Genomic DNA, 10,266 nt, shown 5'->3' with positions numbered 1-10,266 from the left:
CAGATATCACTAGCTGCTCACTGTGCACAGGCCTTTCCTCAGAAATCTTCTCAGAAGACCATTCCAGGTCTTCACTATCAATTTCAAGGGAGTTTATATTCAAAGTACAAGTTGCCCAGTCTGGCTTAGCTACAATGAGCACCTATGAAGGAAGTTTTTTAACAATACCATTGGGTGTGTGTGTGTGTGATACATGGCTTCACATATCTACTTACAACTTATCTCTCTAGCCTCTCAAAATCTATATGTACCATGAAGTTCAGCCAAGATTGAATGTCCCAAATAGAGCCTTTATTGCTCTTATAGTACTAGGTAAGTTTTGGAAGTCTCCAGCATTGTTAAAGCCCCTAATAATATTCCAGGCATCCTTGAAAGAGCAGCCAAAGCTGCTTGTATGAGCAAAGGCTTCTACCCATGCATACCTCACAGAACTCTATGTGAGAAATTCTTCATTTAAGTTCTCAAAGAACTCTGCACCTTGTAATAAACCTAGTTGCTGTTTGCCCCAAGCTTTTTTTGTTTGTTTGTTTTTGACTCAGTTTTACTGTGATACATCATCTGAAGTGTACAATCAATGGTTCATGGTAGCATCATATAATTGTGCATTCATCATTGCAATCAATTTTTGAACATTTTCATTACTCCAAAAAAATGAGAATAAAAATAAAACTAAAAAAGAACACACCAAACATCCCATAACCATTATCCCTTCTGTGCTGGTTTGAATCTATTATATACCCCACAAAAGCCATGTTCTAATCCAGTCTTGAGGGTGCACACTTATTGTGGGAGGGATCTTTTGATTAGATTCTTTCCATGGAGATGTGACCCCACCCAATTCAAGGTGGGTCTTAATTAGTTTACTAGCATCCTCTATGAGAAGATAAAAGGCAGAGACATTTTGAAGAGAGTTGAGAGCTGACACAGACCCAGACATTTGGAGACGCTAAACTAAGAGATGGAGCCCAGAGTTTGCCCCAGAGAAGCTAAGTGAGAACCACAGGTGCTTGAGGAGAAAGCCACTGGAATCAGAAGCTGAAAGCAATGCAACCTTGGAACAAAGGACCAGCAGATGCCAGCCACATGCCTTTCCAGCTGACAGAGGTGTTCGAGATGCCATCAGCCTTATCCTCAGAAAAGGTATCTACTTCTAGATGCCTTAAATTGGACATTTTCATGGCCTTAGAGCTGTAAATTTGTGAACTAATAAATCCCCATTGTAAAAGCCAATCCATTTCTGGTATATTGCATTTCCAGCAGCATCAGCAAACTGGAAGATCCCCCCCTTTTATTTATTTATTTTTTGACTTATTTTCTTACTAATCTGTCCATAAACTGGATTAAGGAAGTGTCGGTTGCAAGGTTTTCACAATTACACAGTCACACCATAAAAGCTATATAATTATACAATCATTTTCAAGAATCAAGGCTACTGGATTACAGTTCAAAAGTTTCAGGCATTTCCTTCTAGCTATTCTAATACAGTAAAAACTAAAAAGGGGTATCTATATAATGCGTAAGAATAACCTCCAGAATGACCTCTTCACTATATTTGAAATCTCTTAGCCACTGAAACTTTATTTTGTTTCATTTCTCTTCCCCTTTTTGGTCCAGGAAGGCTTTCTTAATCATGTGATGCCAGGGGCAGACTCATTCCCCTGAGTCATGTCCCACATTGCCATGGAGATTTATACCTCTCAGAGTCATGTCCCATACATTTACATTTAAAGTCCTTACTGATAACATAGGAGTGCCTTCTGCCATTTTGCTACTGAGCCTTTGTAAGTCTGATACCTTTTTTGCCCCTCACTTTTGTTAATGCTTACTTTTATATTTAGTTGCTTTTTTGTCTTATACCTTATCAAGTGCCTTTTCACTTCATCTGGATATATTTTTCATCAGTTTTCCTTGTGGTTACCATGGGGTTAAAATTTAACAATCTAAATACATAACAATCATATATGATTTGATACCAACTTAATTTCAATTGCATGGACATATACTTTTCTTATACTTTTCTGTACCCTCACCATTTTTTTTGTACTTGTTACCACTTATATCTTTGTATATTGTAGGCCCCCAAACATAGATTTATCATTACTTTTTATGCATTTGCATTTTAGCACCTGTAGGGAGTAGGGAGTGGAGTTACATATGAAGAAATACAATACAATAATACTGGTATTTATAATTGCCCAAATGGTTACTTTTACTTCAAGTCTTTATTTCTTTATGCTGCTTCGAACCACTCTTTGGTATCTTTTCCTTTCAGTCTGTAGAACACCCTTTAGCATTACTTGTAGGGCAAGTCTAGTGGTGATGAACTTCCTCGCCCTTTTTTTTTTTCAGATATAAGTAATAATTTTTTAAATGAAGATTGAATTTAATACTTAATATTTTCAAATTATAATATTGAATCTGAGAAAAAAGAAAAAGGAAAACTGATGATATTCATTTTTGTACCCCTAAATGAGAATCATTGATAATTTTCTCTTTGTGAGAAAATTTTTCTTGCTATGCTGGACTAGGACAACATATTTAAATAGGCATTGGGAATGAATGCATGTCACATGACTCATTATTTAAAAATGATGGACCAGAATTCTTAAGACATGTACATACCATTGATAAGAAAGCTATACAAGAGCCATTGATTGTGCACTTTGGATGGATTGTATAGTCACTGAGTAAAACTGTTAAACAAAAGGATAGGTATAAAGTAACTGCTTAATCACCTTGCAAGCCAAGTAACAGAGCAGGGCTAGCTTTTTAGGAGCCCTCAGTGTGCCACTCCCTGAAATCTGAGCACTTTTAACTCCCTGTCTCCAGAGTGAACACAACCCTGATTTGTGTGATAATCTTTCCCCTTCTTTTCTGCATAATTTTTCCCCTGCATAGATTTTTTAAAACATTTTTTATTGTGAAATATAACATATATACAGGAAAGTAATAACTTTCAAAGTACAGTTTAACAAGTAGATATAGAGCAAATTTGAAAGTATGGTATGGGTTGCAGTTCCACAATTTCAGTTATTTCCTTCTAGCTGTTCTAATACACCAGAGATGAAAAATAAATATCTATATAATGATTCATTAATCATAATCCTTTGTTAAATCCTCTCTTGTCTGTTGCTACTCCTCTCTCTCATTTGACCATTGTCTCAATCTTCAGTTATATCTAGGCAATAACCACTCTAGCTTGTTCATACTGAAAAAGTGTCAACATTATGGAGAAGGAAGATGCAGTTAGTTGATCTTCTTTAAGAGGCTGGTGCCTCTGCGGTTCAGGACTTATCTGGCATAGGAATAATCTGGAGATTTTAAGTTTCTGAAAACTAAACTTAGTGAGTGAAACTTTTATAGAGTCTCAGATAAAGACCTGGGTATTCTTTAGGATTTGGGGGGAATACTGTTGGTTGGGGCTTGGCATACTGTGGCAATTTGCAATATCTAGCTGAAGCTTGCATGAAAGTATCCCCCAGAACAGACTGTTGACTCTGTTTGAAATCTCTTAGCCACTGAAACCTTATTTTGTTACATTTTTTCCCCCTTTTTGGTCAAAAAGGCATTGTAAATCCCATGATGCCAGGACAAGGCTCATCCCTGGGAGTCAGGACCCAGGTTGCCAGGGAGACTCACACCCCTGGGAGTCATGTCCCACCTAAAGGGGAGGATAATGCATTTATTTGCAGAGTTGGACTTAGAGAGAGACCACATCTAAGCAACAAAAGAGATTCTCTGGAAGTGACTCTTAGGCATAATTATAAGTAGGCTTAGCCTCCCCTTTACAGAGTAAGTTTCACAAGAGCAAGCCTCAAGATTGAAGACTTGACTTATTAAGTAGGGTGTCCCAAATTTCAAAAAGCGTATATTCCATCCAAAATAAACAATGACTCACATTATCCTCACTTAGTTGTAAATCAGTACTCTCAATTTTAGAAAGTTATTGTAACCCAGAACACCTCATAACTCTTATCCCACCCCCAACTATTTACTGCTACTATTGGTGTGATACTAGTAAGGTATTATTCCTGTTAAATATAGTCTACAGCATGCAGTAAGTAGATTTTTCCATATACCACTCTGCTGTTAATTCTTTACATAAGTGTCATACCTTTAAAGTAGCTCATGCAAGAACTTATTTACATTTTTAGTGCTAATCTGTGAGATACTTGACTTTCAACAACTCCTTTCGATCATGTTCACCTTCAGTATGACACTGTTACTTAAAATCACATTAAGACACTATCATCACCACTCTCCATTCCCTTACCTTTAAGTTCAATCTTGTTTATAAGTCTTTACATATTAGATAACTGCTCCACCTTCTCTAGCTTCTGTCTATCTCTATGTCCCTTATATTCTGCATTTTAAGACTCTGATTTTACATTATCTAGAGGGTTCATATTAGAGAAATCATACAATATCTCTCTTTCTGTGTCTGACTGATTTCACTTAGCATTATATCCTCATGCATTAAGTTCTTCATGTTGTCATGTGTTTCAGGACCTCATTCCTTTTTATTGCTACATAACATTCCATTATATATATATATATATATATATATATATATGTTTTGTTTATCCACTCATTTGTGGATGGAAACTTGGATTGTTTCCATCTTTTGGCAATTATGAATAATGCCACTATGAACATCAGTGTGCAAATGTCTGTTTGTGTCACTGCTTTCAGATTTTCTGGGTATATGCTGAGTAGTGGAATTGAAAGGTCATAGGGAACTTGATATTTAGTTTTCTGAGGAACTGTCAAACTGTCTTCCACAGTAGCTGTATCATATACATTCCAATTAGCAGTGGATAAGTGTCCCAATTTCTCCACATCCTCTTCAGCATTTGTAGTTTCCTGTTTGTTTAATGGCAGCCATTCTTATAGGTATGAGATGATATCTCATGGTGGTTTTGATTTTCATTTCCCTAATAGCTAATGAAGATGAACATTTTTTTTTTCATGTGTTTTCTAGCCATTTGTATTTCCTCTTTGGAAAAATGTCTATTCACATCTTTTGCCCACTTTATAATTTGCTTGTTTGTACTTTTGTCATTGAGTTGTAAGATTTCTTTATATATACTGGATATCAATCCCTTATCAGGTATGTGGTATCCAAATATTTTCTCCCATTGAGCTGGCTGCTTCTTCACTTTTTTGAAAAAGTGGCAAGAAGCAATTGATTTTGAGGAGTTCCCATTTATCTATTTTGTTCTTTCATTGCTTGTACTTTGGGTTTAAGGTCTTAGAAGCTACCTCCTATTTCTAGGCCTTCAAGATGTTTCCCTATATTACCTTCTAGGAGTTTTGTGGTACTGGCTTTTATATTTAGGTCTTTGGTCCACTCTGAGTTAATTTTTGAATAGGGTGTGTGTTAGGGGTCCTCTTTCATTCTTCTGGATATTGATATCCAGTTCTCCCATCCCTACTTGTTGAAGAGACTATTCTTTCCCAGTTCAGTGGATTTGGGGGCCTTGTAAAAAATCAATTGACCATAGATCTGGGGCTCTTTCCAAACTTCAGTTTGATTCCATTGATCAATATGTCTATCTTTGTGCCAATACCATACTGTTTTGACTACTGTGGCTTTATAGTAGGCTTTAAAGTCAGGAAGTTAAGTCCTCCCACTTTGTTCTTTTTTAGGATGTTTTTGGCAATTTTTGAGGTCCCTCTCCCTTCCAAATAAATTTGGTAACTAGCTTTTCCAAGTCTTCAAGGTAGATTGTTGGGATTTTGATTGGTATTGCATTGAATCTGTAGATCAATTTGGGTAGAAGTGACATCTTAATGATATTTACCCTTCCTATCCATGAACACAGAATATCTTTCTACCTATTTATGTCCTCTTTGATTTCTTTTAGCAGTTTCATAGTTTTCTGTGTAGAAGTCCTTTCCATCCTTGGTTAAGTTTATTCCTAGATACTTGATTCTTTTGGTTGCTATTGTGAATGGATTTTTTTTTTCTCGATTTCCTCTTCCATTAGGTCATTTCTATTGTATAGAAACATGACCAGTTTTTGTGCATTAATCTTGTATCCTGCCACTTTGCTGAATTTGTTTATTAGCTCAAGGAGCTTTTCATTGATTTCTCAGAATTTTCCAAATATAGGATCATATCATCTGCAAATGAACATTTTACTCCTTCCTTTCCAGTTTGGATGCCTTTTATTTCTTTGTCTTGCCTGATTGCTCTGGCTAGAACTTCTAGCACAATGTTGAATAATAGTGGTGACACTGGCATCCTTGTCTCATTCCTGATCTTAGAAGGATGGATTTCAGTCTCTCACCATTGAGAACTATGCTGACTCTGGGTTTTTCATATATGTCCTTTATCATATTGAGGAAGTTTCCTTAGAGTCCTATGTTTTGAATTGTTTTTATCAAAAAAGGATGCTGAATTTTGTCAAATGATTTTTCTGCATCTATTGAGATGATCATTTGATTTTTCTCTTTTGATTTGTTAATGTGTTGTATTACATTGATTTTCTTATATCAAACCACTCTTGCATGCCTGGAATGAACCCCACTTGGTTGTGGTGCATAATTCTTTCAATGTTCCTTTGGGTTTGTTTTGCATGTATTTTGTTGAGAATTTTCGAATCTATGTTTGTTAAGGAGATTGACCTATAATTTTCCTTTCTTGTAGTATCTTTATCTGGTTTTGGTATGAGACTGATGTTATCTTCATAAAACGAGTTAATGTTCCCTTTTCTTTAATTTTTTGAAAGAGTTTCAGAAGCAATGGTGTTACTCCTTTTTGTAATGTTCGGTATAATTCCCCTGTGAAATCTTCTGACCCTAGGCTTTTCTTTGTAGGAATATTTATGATGACTGATTGGATCTCTACTTGTGGTTGCTTTGTTGAGATCTTCTATTTCTTCTTAAGTTGGTACAAGTTGTTCATGGGTTTCCAGGAAATTGCCCATTTTCTCTAAGTTGTGTAATTTGTTGACATACAGTTGTTCATAGTATCCACTTAAGGTTTTTTTTTTTAATTCTTTGGAATCCATAGTAATGATCCGCCTCTTATTTCTGACTGTTTATTTGAATCTTCTCTCTTTTTTTTGTCAGTGTATCTAAAGGTTTGTCAATCTTGTTGATCTTCTGCAAGAACCAACTTTTGGTTTTGCTTGTTCTCTCAATTGTCTTTTTGTTCTTCAGATAATTTATTTCTGCTTTAATCTTCATTATTTCTTTTCTTCAACTTGCTTTAGGATTAGTTTGCTCTTCTTTCTCTAGCTTCTTCAGTTGTTCAGTTAGGTCATTGGTTTTAGCTCTTTTTTTTTTAATGTAGGCATTTAGAGCTATAATTGCCCCTCTCAGTACTGCCTTCACTGCATCACATAGGTTTTAATGTATTGTATTCATGTTTTCATTCATCCCCAGATATTTACAGATTTTTCTTGCATTTTCTTCTGTGACCCACCAATTGTTTAAGACTGTGATGTTTAACCTCTACCTATTTGTGAAAATTCTGGTTCCTTGGTGATTATTAATTTCCATCTGCATTCCATTATGGTCAGAGAAAGTGCTCTCAATAATTTCAGTCTTTTAAAATTTATTGAGACCTGTTTTGTGCTCCAGCATATGATCTATCCTGGAGAATGTTCCATGAGCACTGTAGAAGAATGTACATCTTGGTGTTTGTGGATGCAATGATCTGTATGTGTCTGTTTGTTCTAATTCATTTGTCACTTTGTTTAGGATATCTATTTCCTTATTGGTCCTCTTTCTAGTTCTATCTATAGAAGAGAGTGGTATATTGAAATTTCCCCCTATTTTTATAGAAAGGTCTATTGCTCCATTCTGTCTTGCCAATGGTTGCCTTATGAACTTTGGAGCTCCTTGATTGGGTACATGTTTCGGTTTGTTAAAGCTGCTGAAATGCAATGCACCAGAAATGGATTGACTTTTACAAGGGCAATGTATTAGTTCACAAATTTACAGTTCTAAGGCCAAGAAAATGTCCCAATTAAGCATCAACAGGATGTTACCTTCTCTGAAGAAAGGCTGATGGCATCCAGGGTTCCTTTGTCACATGGGAAGGAAAATGACTGGCTCTGCTGATCCTTTTTTCCCAGGTTTAGCTTCTAGTTTCAGTGGCTTTCTTCAAACTGCTTTGGGCTTTTGTGTCAGTTTCTCTCTTAGGTTCTCTTCAAAATGTCTCTGCCTTTTTCCTTGTCATTGAGGTCTCAAGCAAGGAGATTAAAACCCACTTTGAATGGGCAGGGTCACATCATGGAAACAACCTAATCAAAATTTTCTATCTATTACAGGTCTGTCCCCATAAGATTGGATTAAAAGAACATTGTCTTTTCTGGAGTACATAACAGATTCAAACCAGGACAGGTGGATAAACATTTATGATTGTTATTTCTTCTTGGTTAATTGCCACTTTTATTAACATATAGTGTCCTTCTATGTCTCTTATGATATCTTTGCAATTTAAGTATATTTTTTCTGATATTCATATAGCTACCCCTGCTTTCTTTTGGTTACAGCTTGTGTGGAATATTTTTTCCATCTGTTTACTTTCAATCTCATTGTGTCATTGGGTCTAAGATGAATCTCTTGTAAACAGCATATTGATGATCATCCTTTTTAATCCATTTTGTCAGTTTGTATCTTTTAACTGGGGAGTTTAATCCATTCATATTCAAAGTTATTACCATAAGGCAGTTCTTGAACCAACTCTGTCATCCTTTGGTTTTTATTTGTTAGATCTATTTTTTTCTCTCTCTCTTTTCCATTTAAGTTACCCTTGCTAATTCTCTTCAATTCTATTCCCTTCTCCAGACCTCTCTCTTTTCTGTTTTTTTTTTTTTTTTCAGCCACAGAACTTCCTTTAGTATTTCTTGCAGTATAGGTATCTTTTTAACAAATTCTCTCAGCATTTGTGTGTGAAAATTTTAAACTCTTCCTCACTTTTGAAGGACAGCTTTGCTGGATAAAGAATTGGCTGGCAAATTTTCTCTTTCACAATCTTAAATATGTCATACCACTGCTTTCTTACCTCCATGGTGCCTGTTGAGTAGTCAATACTTAGTCTTATGTGGTTTCCCTTGTATGTGGTGAATTGCTTTTCTCTTGAGCTTTCAGGACTTTCTCCTTCTCTTCAGCATTTGACAGTCTGACTAGTATGTGTCTTGGAGTGGGTATATTTGGATTTATTCTATTTGGAATTTGTTGGGCTTCTTTGATTTGTATATTTATGTTTTTTATTAGAGTTGGGAAGTTTCCCCCAACTATCTTCTCAAATATTGTTCCTAGCCCTTTACTCTTCTCCTTCTATTTCATGTTGTCCATCATTTCCCTGAGATCCAATTCAATTTTTTTTTATTTTTTTCACCATTTGTTCTTTTGTTCATTCCCATTCAATTACCCTGTCCTCTAGTTCACATATTATTTATTCTGCCTCTTCAAATCTGCTGTTCTCTCTAGTATATTTTTAATGTTTATTTTTAATTTGATCTACCATATCTTTCATTTCCATAAGATTACTATTTTTCTAGTTATTCTTTCAAATTCTTCTTTATGCTCTTCTAGTGTCTTCTTGATGTCCTTTATGTCTTTAGCCAACCCACTGAAGTTGTTTTGGAGATTTGTATGCACTTCTTTGATTAGTTGTTCCAAGTTAGGTGTGTCCTCTGGCTTTTTCACTTGGTCATTTGACTTGGCCACCTCTTGGATCTTCATATGCTTTGTGATTTTCTGTTGATTTCTTTACATTTGCCTATCTTAATAAAGTTATTTTGGGAGATGAAAGTCTATTTGGACATCTGTATAAAATTTGGCAGAACTGTAATTTGCCAGAGAGCACTTTCCCTGTCTTCTTGGGTCACCTCTTCCCCTTAAGTGCATTTTTCCCTGACTATGGCTGTGTGCAGGGTGGGATCCAAATAAAGTGGAAAACCAATGAGCATAGCAGTTCTCCATGCACACTGGAGGCTACAAACTCCAGGGTTGGATGGTGGGCAATTTGCAGTTTGGTGGGTAATCTGCTTGAGGGCATGGTGGATCTGGTGATTCCCTGGCTTCCAAGTGGATTAATCTTGGGCTGCAGAGCTGTGAGTTTTGCCTTCCCCAACCCTCAGCCATCTTAGAAGTGCCCTGCTTTTAGTCAACCCACAAGATTCCTGCCTGCCATGCACCCCCAGGCCTCTGGGATGGGGGAGGGGCTCTTGGTGCTTTCATGTGACACTCTCCCTTGTCCCTACCTCTCTGCCCATGCACACCACAGTCCTCCATGGAGAAGGGATA

The sequence above is a fragment of the Choloepus didactylus genome, chromosome 3, assembly GCF_015220235.1.
Source record: "Choloepus didactylus isolate mChoDid1 chromosome 3, mChoDid1.pri, whole genome shotgun sequence".
NCBI classification, from domain to species: Eukaryota; Metazoa; Chordata; class Mammalia; order Pilosa; family Megalonychidae; genus Choloepus; species Choloepus didactylus.
This window is presented reverse-complemented; position numbering follows the sequence as displayed.